The sequence below is a fragment of the Rhinopithecus roxellana genome, chromosome 5 (assembly GCF_007565055.1).
Source record: "Rhinopithecus roxellana isolate Shanxi Qingling chromosome 5, ASM756505v1, whole genome shotgun sequence".
Classification (NCBI taxonomy): domain Eukaryota; kingdom Metazoa; phylum Chordata; class Mammalia; order Primates; family Cercopithecidae; genus Rhinopithecus; species Rhinopithecus roxellana.
Genome location: NC_044553.1, coordinates 163,365,232 through 163,379,677, shown reverse-complemented (window position 1 = coordinate 163,379,677; position 14,446 = coordinate 163,365,232). Strand labels below are relative to the sequence as shown.

Here is a 14,446-nt window from a genome sequence, read left to right as displayed (position 1 = left end):
GTACCCGGGACAACCTCAGCCCTGCTGTAGGGGTGGGAGGAGAGAACGGCCACATTCCGGGGTGGATGGTGGGTCACCGGACACAAAGCCTTTCTTTCTGAGCTGCTAGTGCATGTTGGCCTGGCTGGGGACCCTGCTGGGGCCTCTGTGGCCGCTGAGGGCAATTCCAACCGGCTTCATGGGCAGTGGCCGATGGGGCTGGGGACGACTCCTGCTCTGGGGCTAGAGAGAGGGGCTCAGTCTCAGGAAACGGGGTGGGGCAGTGCGTGGGACTCAGCCACCCTCTGCGACTGAGGCCTGCCACCAGCCCAGGGCCAGCCCTTGGGGACGGGGCCACACCAGGGCCTGAGGAGTGGTGGTGGAGCTCTCTGGTGGTGGAGGGTTGCCCACATCCTTCTCCTCTTCCTTTCCCTGGTCTACACCTGCCCAAGGTGTGAAAAAGCCCAGGCCCTCTCTACAGCCTGCAGACAGCGCCAGGCGGGGGGAGGGTGCAGTTTGAGGACGGGAGGGGCAGCCATTTGGAACTGGGACCTGTGGGCCACCAGAGAACCTAAAAGCAAACAAGTCTGGCCAGCGACGGGATTAACTCTGAGTGCGGAATCGAAACACTTCCTGTCAGTGTGAGCTCGCTCAGTGTTTTAGCGAATGAACGTGGTCTTCCTGAGCCCCTGCCTGAGAGTTTGTCCCTCCCCGCCCTGGGGTCCCTCCTGGAGCTTCCGGCCTTGATAGCTCCGCAGAAAATGCTAAGAGCCCAAGAAGGTTGTGAAGGGTGTGTGTGTGTGTGTGTCTGTGTGTCTGTGTGTTTATGTGTCTGTGTGTTTGTGTGTCTGTGTGTTTGCATCTGTGTGTGTGTCCGTGTGTTTGTGTGTGTCTATGTGTGTCTGTGTTTGTGTGTGTTTGCATCTGTGTGTATGTGTGTGTCTGTGTGTGTGTGTCTGTGTGTTTGTGTGTTTGCATCTGTGTGTATGTGTGTGTCTGTGTGTGTGTGTCTGTGTGTTTGTGTGTGTTTGCATCTGTGTGTATGTGTGTGTTTGTGTGTGTGTTTGCATCTGTGTGTATGTGTCTCTGTGTTTGTGTATCTGTGTGTGTGTATCTGTGTGTGTGTCTGTGTTTGTGTGTGTTTGTGTACATCTGTGTATATTTGTGTCTGTGTGTTTGTGTCAGTGTGTGTGTGTTTGTGTGTGTTTGTGTACATCTGTGTATATTTGTGTCTGTGTGTGTTTGTGTTTGTGTCAGTGTGTGTGTGTCTGTGTTTGTATACATCTGTGTATATTTGTGTCTGTGTGTGTTTGTGTTTGTGTCAGTGTGTGTGTGTGTGTGTATGTGTACTGGGAGGGCAGTGGTCCCAGCTCCTCGAGGGCATCAGCCTCTGTGGCAGGGCCCATCTCAGCAGGAGGGTGCAACGGCCTCACCCACACTGTCCAGGCAGGTCTCCTGGGACCCCTTTTAGCCAGCACAGGTGGCTTCTCCCTAGGCTCAGACACTATCCGTCGTGGTGTGCTTCAGACGGCAGCACGGGGAGTGGAGATTTGGGGGCCGCGGTCTTTCCCAGCCCAAGGTGCCCCAGGGCCTGCCTTGGGACGCGGGTTCCTGCCAGAAGTGCCTTTGCTGCCTGGAATCATGCGGAATGTGGGCTCATCCCAGGCCAACCTGGGGAGCCCCAGTCGGGAGCTGAAGATGGGTTCAGGGGATCATAAAAAGGAAAAACCAACCAGATCCCGATAGAAATCCCCTGGGGTGTTGGGTCATCTTGAACCAAGGGGAGGGAGGAGAGGGGCTGAGGGAGGAGAGGGGCTGCAGCTGGGGTGGGGAGTCGTGAGAGGGAAAGAGGGTGAAGCCTGCTCACAGGAGCTGCCCGTGGCCCAGGCTTTGGGTGGTGAGCACACAGGTGCCAGCAGGTGGAGGCCCAGGCTTTGGGTGGTGGGCACACAGGTGCCAGCAGGTGGAGGCCCAGGCTTTGGGTGGTGAGCACACAGGTGCCAGCAGGTGGAGGCCCAGGCTTTGGGTGGTGGGCACACAGGTGCCAGCAGGTGGAGGCCCAGGCTTTGGGTGGTGGGCACACAGGTGCCAGCAGGTGGAGGCCCAGGCTTTGGGTGGTGGGCACACAGGTGCCAGCAGGTGGAGGCCCAGGTTTTGGGTGGTGGGCACACAGGTGCCAGCAGGTGGAAGCTGAGCAGGAAGGAAGTTCTCATCAGCTCACCTGCCCTTCTCCAAGCCCCAGGCTGGCCTGGACTATGTAGGGAGCCTTTGGGGTCAAAAGCAATCCACCCCCTATAAACTTCTCCAAGGGCATGGACACCTGTAGGAAGGGAGGGAGATCAAATACCTTGGTTCAGATTACAGTTTTTTGTTTTGTTTTTGTTTTTGTTTTTTTTTTTCTAAAAATCAGAAAATGGTGAAGATGTAATCACCACACTCAGGTGTAACCTCTGCAGCTGGATTTCTAAACTAGAACCACTGGTCACGGGATTCAGATGTCCCTGAACTTGGATGGAAAAACGTTGCATCTTTATTTTCACCAACCTCTAGCCTAAAGTGAGTGTTCCTCAATAGAGAATGTGGCCAAAGGACCTGGCAGTCTCCACAGAGCCTGAGACTCCACTGTCAGCAAAGTCCTGTGTAGTTTCCCACCGTGTTTCAGTTGCTTTGACATCTTGAAGCTTCGTTTTTGTTCCTTCTTCAACACTGTTGGTCATGAGAGCTGCTGCTAGATCTGAATCAGTAGGTTCGTTTATCTGTTGCTCAGGCGGGAGTGCAGTGGCACAATCTCGGCTCACCGCAACCTCCACCTCCCTGGTTCAAGCGATTCTCCTGCCTCAACCTCCTGAGTAGCTGGGATTACAGGCGAGTGCCACCACACCCAGCTGATTTCTGTAGTTTTAGTAGAGATGGGGGTCTCACCATGTTGGCCAGCCTGGTCTTGAACCCCTGACCTCAGGTGATCCACCCACCTCGGCCTCCCAAAGTGCTGGAATTACAGGCGTGAGCCACCGTGCCCAGCCTGAATTAGTAGATTAACAAGAAATTCAAAAACAATTACTTTATTATTTTGGTGACCGTATTTCAATATAGTTGGTGTATTAGTTGGTTCTCACACTGCTATAAAGATACCACTAGAGACTGGGTAATTTATAAACAAAGGAGGTTTTATTTATTTATTTATTTATTTATTTATTTATTGAGACAGAGTCTTGTTTTGTCACTCAGGCTGGAGTGCAGTGGTGCAATCTTGTCTCGCTGCAACCTCCGCCTCCTGGTTTCAAGTGATTCTCCTGCCTCAGCCTCCCAAGTAACTGGGATCACAGGTGCGTGCCACCGTGCCTGGCTAATTTTTGTATTTTTAGTAGAGACAGGGTTTCACCACATTGGCCAGGCTGGTCTTGAACTCCTGACCTCAAGTGATCCACCCACTTCAGCCTCCCAAAGTGCTGGTATTACAGGTGTGAGCCAACTCGCCCAGCCCACAAAGGAGCTTTAATTGACTCACAGTTCTGCATGGCTGGGGAGGCCTCAGGAAACTTACAATCATGGGGGAAGGGAAGCAGGCACCTTCTTCACAAGGTGGCAGGAGAAAGAAGTGCAAGCAGGGGAAATGCCAGCTGAAGCCTGGGCCCGGGTGATTCCTGAGGCCAAGAGTTCCCACGCCTGCCACCTACTCGCTGGGACTCAGGGAAGTTGGTGGTGAAGTGCGGTCTGAGTCTGAAGGCCTGAGAGCTGGAGGGCTGATGGCAATTAATCTCAGTGTCAGGGCCAGAGAAGGTGAGGTGAGTGTCCCAGTTCAAGCAGCATGGCAGGAAGAGTGGGGCAGATTCACCTTTCTCTGCTTTCTGTGCCATTGAGGTCCTCAGCAGACTGGGTGACGCCACTGTAAAGCAGGTGGGCCCGCTTAACAGCACCCACTGATTCAAATACTAATCTCATCCAGAACACCCTTGGACATCCCCAGAAGTAACCACCCCACGGCCAGGGGAGCTGACACATAAAGTCAACCATCACACCGCCTGCATGGAGAGGGAGCCCACAGGAGCTGGTGCTGCTGGTGCTGCAGTGGGTCGTTCTAGCCCCTGCCCCTATTTGTCTGTAGCTCCCACCCAACAGTAAGGAACCTGCCCCACCACCCACCATCCATTGACCGAACTGATAAGCTCCAGTGTGCAGGGGCAGCCGTGTAGGAATTGCTCACCTGTACCTCTCGGCAGAAGCATTTGTCTACCGGGATACAGGGCTCATGTGCAGGTGCATTTGCTTTTGGTTTCACAGACTTCATCATTTGTGAGGGTACCCAGGTCAGCCCCTTCCCCCAGCGCCTCCAGTGAGGCTGCTCCCTACATCTGTAATGCAGCCAGAAGCTCTCGCCACACACGGCCCGCCTTCCGTCCTAGACATCCAGCCTCTTGACTGAACTTTAAAATTTGCATACGTTAAGGCTCACTCTTGCTGTAAAGTTCTGTGGGTTTTGACAGATGCGTAGTGTTGTGTCTCCACCATTACAGTGTCGTTCATATTAGTTTCCCAGCCCTAAAAACCTGCTGTGTTCCACCGATCCGACCATTTCTTCTTTCTCAAACTCCTGGCAACAACTATTTCCATAAATGTGTCTTTGTGGTGGGTTTTTGGTGAACAATTTTATCAAATTAGAAATATTTCATTTGTTTCAATTTCTAATTTACTCAGAAAGTTTTAAAAAGTCACCAATGGCATCACGAGACATCGGGACCCTTTTTGCCCTGTCATCTATTCACATGGTATTTGCATGGATTGGATTCTGATATTAAACCTTCCTTGAATTCCTGGGAGAAACCCTTACACCTATCAGGGTCCCAGCAGGAGACAGACCCACATTTAGAGCAGGTTACTTGTAGCAGGTGTTTAACAAAGAGGCTCTTTATAAAGGTGGGGCAGAGTATTGGAAACCTCAAGGGGCAGTACATGTCCTAGGACTGGCCAAAGACATGCCTGGTGGAGAGAAGTTTCTGGAATGTGAAGGAGAGTGCTGTGGAGAGGGAGATGCCTGGAGTGGAGCCATGACATTCCCAAGGTCATCTTACATAGTCATCTGCCATCATTTGCAGATCACATGTCAGCTTACTTAGCAAGCCCAACAGAATGGACAGGAAAACTTAATGTTATAAACACATAATTCTCCCCAGATGGACATAATAAGTTCAATGTGATTCTAATCAGAGTCTCATTTGGGCTTCATTTTTTTTTTTTTTTTTTTTTTTAAGAAATCAATAAATGTACTCTACATTTTTCCTGGAAGAATACCAATCAAAAGCAGCTAAGATGGTTTGAGAAAGAAGAAAACGGACACGCTGCTTGCTCCTACAAAGCTGGGTAACTGAAAGCGGCAGTGGAAGAGGCTGGGACCATGGAGGGAGACCCAGGCTGCACGGGGTGGGAGACGGCTCCGCCAGGCGTTTCCTCCTGGCGCCCCCGGGGAGCTGAGGTTTGCGTAATTAATACTTGTGCTTGGTGGGAAGGAAGTGAGAGCAGAGGGCGCTGGGCCGTTACTTCTCATTTTCTGGGACTCCAGCATCCCCAGGCAGGAGTGTCTCTGTCCTGGCAGGCAGGTCTTGGGCCTCAGGTCTGAACATCTGAATGTCTGTGCACCCCTGCCAGGGCCCCTCTTGGTCCTGCAGGCTCCTGGCGCTGACTGGGGCACAGGGAGCCCTGAAGATGTCTGGGGGTCTGTGGGTGCTGCAGGCACCGCTGGCTGGTTATAGTCACAACAGTCCCCCGTTGTGGGCACTTTTCCTTCCACTTCACAGTGGAGGAAACGGGTTCTGAGAGGCAGCAGCTTTCCCAAGTGCAGGTGGGGCCGGGACTTGAACCTAGATCCCTGAGAACCTGAACCCAGGCATCTGCTCTTGCTCTCCAAGCTTCCAGACAGAGAAGGAGAGGGGGTGGCGACCGTCATCCAGAGGGCCTCCAGATGGAGGACAGGGCAAGGGAGAGCCCATTGGGCGACCTGGGGTGGAGGCACCCAGGGAGCCCAAATCGGGGCACCTGGGAGGAGGAAGTTCCCAGAGGACTGCAGACCCTGCAGCTGTGCCTCCAAGGTCAGAACCGCCCATGCCCACCAGGCAAGACGTGTGGCTCCTGGCTGCAGCCGTCAGGGCGGAAATTCACGTCTCAGCTGAGGTTTAAGACACACCTGAACCTCTGCTAAAAATACTCGGGCAGGGTGGGTCTGGTGGAGTCGGCTGCAGGGTGCATCTGGGTGGGGGTCCCAGTGAAGCCAGAATAGGTGCCAGCGACCTGCAGAGCGGTGCAGTGCGGTGGGGGGTATGGATGCCGGGCCTGCAGACCAGCTCCACGGGGGAAACTGAGGTGGAGTGGGGAGAGCACAGTGAGTCGCTGGCCCGCGGAGCCCCCGTTTGTGGCTTTGCTGGCAAACTGTGAAGCCCATGCAAGGTAGGATAGGCCATGGGCTGGCAGGAACCTGGGAGTCCTGGGCTGCCCAGAACGTGCTGCCTCAGTTTACCCAGCTGTACCATGCAGAGACCAACGTTGCCCCTCCCTTTCTCACCAGTGGTCAGTAAGATTCAGGTGGTGTCGGACATCGCCTGAACAGATGTGGAGGTGGAGGGGGGTTGAGGTGTAGGCGGGGGCTGTAAAGTACCCTGCAGTAATGGGGGGCAGGTGTTGGACACTGGGGTGCCAGAATCAGGCCCTGCGACCTCAGGGAGGCTAACCTGACTTCTGGTTCCCAATCCCCTTCTGGGTGAGTGGGCGTGCTCCCCTCCCTCGATGAAGAGGGCTTGTTGGGGTTCTCTTCATCGACAAGGATGGGGTAGGAGCAGGGAAGCTTTGGAGCGAGGGGCTCTGGGCTGGGAAGGAGGGAGGGTCCCAAGGAGGAGGGAGCCCTGTGACTAGTCGGGGCAGGTCACTCTGACACCGGTCTCACTGTGGAGGGGGTGGTGTTGCTGCGACCTGCATGGGCTTGTGCTTCCAGGGGCCCCACCAGAATCCAGGACCACCAAGGTAGGGGGTGCTGGTGGTTTCTGAGTACCTTCCTACACTGCCCCCATGGCAGGCCCCTCCCAGGAGATCCCAAACATTCCCCACTATGCAGGGGAAGGGTGGAGCCCCTTTCTCCTGGGACTGCCTGCCCGGAGTCACCTCCTCTGGGCCTGTGTGTCCCTCCTGGGGAGGGACAGAAAGGAAGGTGGCAGCTGGAGGGCTTCCAGAGATCACTGACCAGCACCAGGCAGACAGGAAGACTCTGGAAGTCAAGCTATGACTTTTTTGAGACAAGATGTCATTCTGTCACCCAGGCTGGAGTGCAGTGGTGTGATCTCAGCTCATGGCAACCTCCATCTCCTGGGCTCAAGTGATTCTCCTGCCTTGGCCTCCCAAAGTGCTGGGATTATCCGCATGAGCCACTGCTCCCAGCCTAAAGGGGACATTTTCATTGTCAATTTCTTAATTTCCACTTTAGAGGGCAGGAAACTAAATCAGCCAGCTCGGTCCGATGGCAGGGGTTTAAGCCCCTTCTGAGGCAGCCTGCCCTTCAACTGCGGGGGCTGCCTCAGGGCGCCTTTGATTTTGCATTGATAGGATGGCAGTACCACTCATCTTCCAAACCAGGACACCTTTGAGAGAGAAACACGTGCTCCTACCAGTGACGCCAGGACACCAGGGATGGTGCAGCCCACCTGCAGAGCTGAGGCCAGGCTCTGCCGTGGGCTGATGCACTGTAGCAGGACCAGCCGCAGACAAAACTCCTCAGACACCGAGTTAAAGAAGGAAGGGGTTTATTTGGCCGGGGGCATCGTCAAGACTCCTGTCTCAAGAGCCGAGCTCCGTGAGTGAGCAATTCCTGTCTTTTTTAAGGGCTCACAACTCTAAGGGGGTGCGCATGAGAGGGTCCTGATTGATTGAGCAAGCAGCGGGTACGTGACTGGGGGCTGCATGCATCGGCAATCAGATCGGAGCAAAACAGGACAGGGATGTTCACAGTGCTTTCTATACAATGTCTGTAATCTATAGATAACATAACTGATTAGGTTAGGGGTAGATTTTTTTTTTAAAATTTTTATTTTTTTATTTTTGAGACGGAGTCTGGCTCTGTCACCCAGGCTGGAGTGCAGTGGCCGGATCTCAGCTCACTGCAAGCTCCGCCTCCTGGGTTTGCGCAATTCTCCTGCCTCAGCCTCCCGGGTAGCTGGGACTACAGGCGCCCACCACTTCGCCCGGCTAGTTTTTTGTATTTTTTAGTAGAGACGGGGTTTCACTGTGTTAGCCAGGATGGTCTCGATCTTCTGATCTCGTGATCCACCTGTCTCGGCCTCCCAAAGCTTAAGCCACCGTGCCCGGCAGGGGTAGATCTTTAACTACTAGGCCCAGGGTGCGGCGCTGGGCTGTCTGCCTGTGGATTTCATTTCTGTCTTTTAGTTTTTACTTTTTCTTTCTTTGGAGGCAGAAATTGGGCATAAGACAATATGAGGGGTGGTCTCTTGGCGCCACAGGCAAAATGCATCTGTTTGTTGCTGTGTAACAAATGACCCTCAAATGTGAATCCCAGAGATTGTGTATTTGCACGGGGCTCAGCAGGACTGCCTCATCTCTGTCCACATGGCATCAGCTGGGGTGCCTGAGTGGGGGTGGAGGGCCAGCTCTGTGATGGCTCACTCAGCATGGTCGCTGGGGGCCCAAGAGTCAGCCTCCCAGGGGAACACGGTGGAGGTGCATGGACTCCAGAGCTGTGAAAAGAAATTCCGTAATGGAGATGGTTATGTCAGGGCTATCTAAAAAGCAGCTGGGAGAGCAGGAGGAGCTGGACCCAGTCCAACTCGCCAGATGGAATTGACTCCTTGACCTGGGCCAAATCAATGAACCAGCTGACTTCGATTTGAACTGTTCACACCAGGCCTGATCACTGGTCTCCTGGGGACAGGCCCACCTGACTAGACTGATTATCAGCCAGAACTGTCCTACGCTATTAAGCCCCCACCGTTGGTCATGGACCATGCCAACACCTTCTGGATGTGTGGACTCACCGCAAACCTTTGTAAGCCCCTGCCGGGCCTCCCCGGCACAGACACGATTGAGCTCCTGGCTAGATCTGTGTCTCCTGAATTGCAGTTCCTGAGACCCCCTTTTTCTTTGGTTTCCTGATCTGCAGTGTTGGTCTATTTCTTGTTCGTTGACAGAATATAGCTGGCAAGTCACCCACTCACTTTTTTTTTTTTTTTTGAGATGGGGTCTTGCTCTCTTGCCCAGGTTGGAGTGCAGTGGTGCAATCATGGCTCACTACAGAATTGACCTCCTAGGCTCAAGCGATCCTCCTGCTTCAGCCTTGTGAGTAGCTGGGATTACAGGTGTGTGTCACCATGCCTGGCTCATTAAAACAAAAAAAAATTTTTTTTTTGAGATGCCGTCTTGCTCTGCCGCCCAGGCTGGAGTGCAGTGGCACGATCTCGGCTCACTGCAAGCTCCGCCTCCCGGGTTCACGCCATTCTCCTGCCTCAGCCTCCCGAGTAGCTGGGACTACAGGTGCCCGCCACCATGCCCGGCTAATTTAAATTTAATTTTTTTTTGTTTTTGTAGCGAGGTGGGGGTTTCACTATGTTGCCCAGGCTGGTCTTGAACTCCTAGGCTCAAGTGATCGTCTTGCCTTGGCTTCCCAAAGTGCTGGGATTACAGGCGTGAGCATTTGTAATGCACCAAGCCAACACAGTTCACTTCTGTTGTCCTCTGTCAGCAGAGACTCAAAGGCCTGGCCAGGCTCAAGGGGAGGGAACACAGCCCCTGCATCTTGATGGGGGAGAGGCAGGGTTAGGAGGGCTTGTGGGATAGGAGATGGCGCGGTGGCCATTGTGGGACCCAGGCAGCCTCAGGAGGCATGGGGGATGGCGCTGCTCTCATGGGGAACATCTGAGCCCTGCGGGGGCAGCTCTGTCTCAGCAGTGCGGGTGTGTACCTGGAGAGATGCTTCTCTGCTCACATGGGTTTGTGCCCGTGCCCTGTCTGCACAGTTTTCTGCGTGCTCTGAAGGAGCAGCCATGCATGCGGTTTCTGCTTCCTCTTTCTTTTTTTTTTTTTTTTTTTTTTTTTTTTTTTTTTTTTTTTTTTTGAGACGGAGTCTCGCTCTGTCGCCCAGGCTGGAGTGCAGTGGCCGGATCTCAGCTCACTGCAAGCTCCGCCTCCCGGGTTCACGCCATTCTCCTGCCTCAGCCTCCCGAGTAGCTGGGACTACAGGCGCCCGCCAGGTCGCCCGGCTAGTTTTTTGTATTTTTAGTAGAGACGGGGTTTCACCATGTTAGCCAGGATGGTCTCGATCTCCTGACCTCGTGATCCGCCCGTCTCGGCCTCCCAAAGTGCTGGGATTACAGGCTTGAGCCACCGCGCCCGGCCTCTGCTTCCTCTTTCTTGACACACGCTCGCTTGTGGGTGCCAGGACCCCATATGCTTTTGGTTCCCCTCTGTATGAGTGAGCCCAGGTTACCGTAACAGAAGACCTCGGCCTGGGCAGCTTAGACAGCAGACATTTATTTTCTCACAGCTCTGGAGCCTGGAAGTCCGAGGTCAAGGTGCCATCAGTGTCAGTGTTGGTTTCTGATGAAACCTTTCTCCCGGCCTTGCTGCGTCCGCCTCTGGTGTCTCCTCCTCTTCTTGGAAGGCCATGGTCCTGTTGGATTAGGGTCCACCCTTATGATTTTGTAAAGGTCGTAGTTACCTTCTAAAGACCCTATTTCCAAATTGGTCACATTGGGGGTTGCGGCTTGACATAAGGATTTGGGGGAGTCACACCTCAGTCCATAGCACCCTCCTACCTCCCTGGCTGCCCCAGCTCTGCCTCTGCTACCCCCTCCTCTTCCATCCCGTGAGGGGCCGTGCCCCATCTCATCTATGAAGACTGCCCGAATGCTACTGAGCCTGGCAGGTCCTGCCCCCGGCCCCGCTCCCACTCCCGCGCTCTCTCTGCACTGTCAGCCTCCCACCGCCCTCCATGTCCTCAGAAACACACTTGATGAGGCTGAAAGAACCGTGACTCTCTCGCCCGCCCCACCATCTGCTTTTGCCTCCCATGGGACACCCCACCACTCTGTCAAGCCCGGAGCCAGCCTCTCTCCGTGTTCTTCCCTCCCCTCACGGCCCCCACACCGAGGAGCCAGGCACTGCTTCCTAAATCTCCTTTCCTCCACTGCTCACCACCTCCCCTGCCGCCACCATATCCAGGGGCCAAAATGGTTCTGTCTGCTCTCCCTCCCTCCGCTGGGGCCTGAGGGCAGTCTGCTCCCATGGGAGCCTGCGGGATGCTGGCAAGCCACAGATGCAATCCTGTCCATGGCTCCTGCCTCACTGCAGTTACAAACATGCCTCCCTTTTTCTGCTGTTGGAATGAAGTTCAGAACCACGGCCCTGAGGCTCCATCCCGTCTGGTCCTGCTGCCTCCAGCCGCGTCTCAGACCCCTCTCTGCACCCGTCCGCGTCCAGCCGCACTGATGTCAGTGCCAGGCGTGTGCCTCTGCCCTCCTTCCCCAGGGCCTTTGCACGTGTAGCTCCCGCTGCCTGAGTGCTCTTCCGTGGCTCTGGCTCAATCTGACATTCTATTTTTTTCCTTGAAGAGTTAAGTGGAAGTTATATGCTCTATTTCTATTTTAAAATAGTCACTCTTAGAATTTTAACAAGTATATTTAGAATACAAAGATAGCCAGCATTTCCATCCTCCTCCTGACAGATCACACCCCTCTTGGCTCACAGATCATTATGACTGCCCAATACTCAGGTCTATCTTGCCTTTATTACCCTTCGCTTTCAACAGGGCTTTGTTGCACACAGCCAGCACCCACTGAGGTTTGCACATGTTTGCACCCCACTCTTTCTGGCAGCCCAGGCATCCCCTTTTTCTGAGCTGTATCTGTGGAGGTTCCTTTGCTGAGGAACTGGGTGGCGGTGTAGTCAGTTTGCTCATCCAATGCTTTTCCCATACCCGTAAGTGGGAGTGGAGCGGGGTGTGTGGGTCCGGCTGCTGCCTCTGCCTCTGCCTCTGCCTCTGCCTCTGCCTCAGCACTTCGGAGACGTTCATCTGCTTCTGTTCTTGCCATTTGTGGGGTCTGCCTCTAGCAAGTTCTCCTTCAGCATTCTGAGCGTACCAAGGGAGATCTAGGGATGGGCTGCTTTTACTCTTCCTGCTTGAGAGTGCTGCACTCTTGAGGCTGAAGTTTCCATATTTTATCAGTTCTGGAAAATTCTCAGCCATATTGTCAGGGAGGTAGTGGGCTCTCCCGTTTTATCTATTTCCACCTCTTGGAATTCCTTCCTTCCTTCCTTCCTTCCTTCCTTCCTTCCTTCCTTCCTTCCTTCCTTCCTTTTTTCCTTCCTTTTTTCCTTCCTTCCTTCCCTCCTTCCCTCCCTCCCTTCCCCTTCCCTCCCCTCTTCTCTCCTCTTCTCCTCTCCTCTTCCCTTCCCTTCTCTCTTCTTTTCTTTTTGAGACAGAGTCTCACTCTGTCGCCCAGGCTGGAGTGCAGTGGCACGATCTTGGCTCACTGCAAGCTCTGCCTCCCGGGCTCACACCATTCTCCTGCCTCAGCCTCCTGAGTAGCTGGGACTACAGGTGTCCACCACCTCGCCCGGCTAATTTTTTGTATTTTTAGTAGAGACAGGGTTTCACTGTGCTAGCCAGGATGATCTCGATCTCCTGACCTTGTGATCCGCCTGCCTCGGCCTCCCAAAGTGCTGGGATTACAGGCGTGAGCCACCACACCCGGCTTCTTTTCTTTTCTTCTCTTCTTTCCTTTTCTCTCTCCTCTCCTCTCCTGTCCTGTCCTGTCCTGTCCTCTCCTCTCCTCTCCTCTCTTTTCTTTTCTTTCTTCAGAGTCTTGCTCTCTTGCCCAGGCTGGAGTGCAGTGGCATGATCTTGGCTAACTGCAACCTCCACCTCCTGGGTTCTCCAGGATTCTCCTGCCTCAGCCTCCCGAGTAGCTGGGACTACAGGCACCTGTCATCATGCCTGGCTAATTTTTGTATTTTTAGTAGAGACAGGTTTTCACCATGTTGGCCAGGCTGGTCTCGAACTCCTGTCCTCAAGTGATCTACCTGCCGTGGCTTCCCAGAGTGCTGGGATTACAGGCATGAGCCACTGTGCCCAGCCCCTCTGGAATTTCGATCAGAAGTACGGAAAACCTTCGTATCCATCTCTCCTATGTCTTAACCTCTTCTGAATCCCCTTAACAGCTCCTTATCTATCTGTGCCAATCAGGGGTGAGCACAGTCTTCCCTACTGATTCCTCACTTCCCTCTTCATCTGCATCAAATCTGCTGCCAGACCAACTGACGGAGGGTTTGTTCCCACACCATCTTCCCATGGTTAAATGTACAGTTCAAGCTCAGTGGCCGTAAGTACATTCACATTGTTGTGCAACTGATCTCCAGAACTTTTTCACCTTCCCAAACGGAAACTCTGAAACAGCAAGCACACACTCCGCACGCCCTCCTGCCCAGCCGGGCGCCCTGCGTCCTGTTTCCTTCTCTGTGGTTTGGCTGCTCTCTTAGTCTGACAGCTTATTCCCTTTTGTGTCTGCTTCTTTCACTCAGCATAATGTCTTCAAGGCTGACCCGTGTGGCAGCTGTGTCGGGACCTCTTGTTTTTTTTTTTTTTTTTTTTTTTTTTTTTTTTTTTTTTTTTTTTGAGGCTGGATAATATTCCCTTTGATGGATACGCTGCTTTTTTCTTTTTGAGACAGGGTCTCGCTCTGGTGCCCAGGCTGGAGTGCAGTGGCACAGTCATACATAGTTCACTGCAGCCTTGACCTCCCTGGGCTCAAGCAATCCTCCCACTTCAGCCTCCTGAGTAGCTGGGACTACAGGTGCACACCACCACGTTTAGCTAATTTTTGTATATTTTGTATTGATGAATTTTCACCTGTTGGCCAGGTTGGTCTTGAACTCCTAAGTTCAAGCGGTCCACCCACCTTGGCCTTCCATGTGCTGGGATTACAAGCGTGAGCCACCTCTCCCGGCCTGGATACACCACGTTCATCCATCCGTGAGCACCTGGGCTGCTTCCACCCTTGGGTGTTGGTGAGTGATGCTGCTGTGGACACGGGTGTGCAGATATCTGTTCAAGTCCTTGCACTCAGTTCTTGGGAGAATACCTAGAAGTGAAATGGCCGGACGATGTGGCAATTCTATTTTAAGTTTTTGAAATACTGTTTGAAATATCGCCATTCTGGTCTCCATAGTGGCTGGACCAGTTTACCCCCCCTACCCTAAACACCCTCCGTGCTCTGCTGATTCATCCCTGCCTCCCCACTAACCCTGCCAACCACGGGTCCTTTTCCTATCTCTGTAATTTCCCCTTCTCTGGGATGTCCTAGAGTTGGAATCATATAGTATGTGGCCTCTTCCAACTGACTTCTTTCACTCAGGAATATGCATTTAGGGTTCTTCCATGGATTTCCATGACTTCACAGCCGTCTTTGAAGTTTATCAACTT

At 53.4% G+C, this 14,446-nt stretch overlaps 1 pseudogene; it reads left to right on the top strand.

Annotated features, from left to right (window-relative positions):
• Window positions 1-740: 740 nt before the first annotated feature.
• Window positions 741-1,450, top strand: LOC104673062 (annotated as a pseudogene).
• Window positions 1,451-14,446: the final 12,996 nt, after the last annotated feature.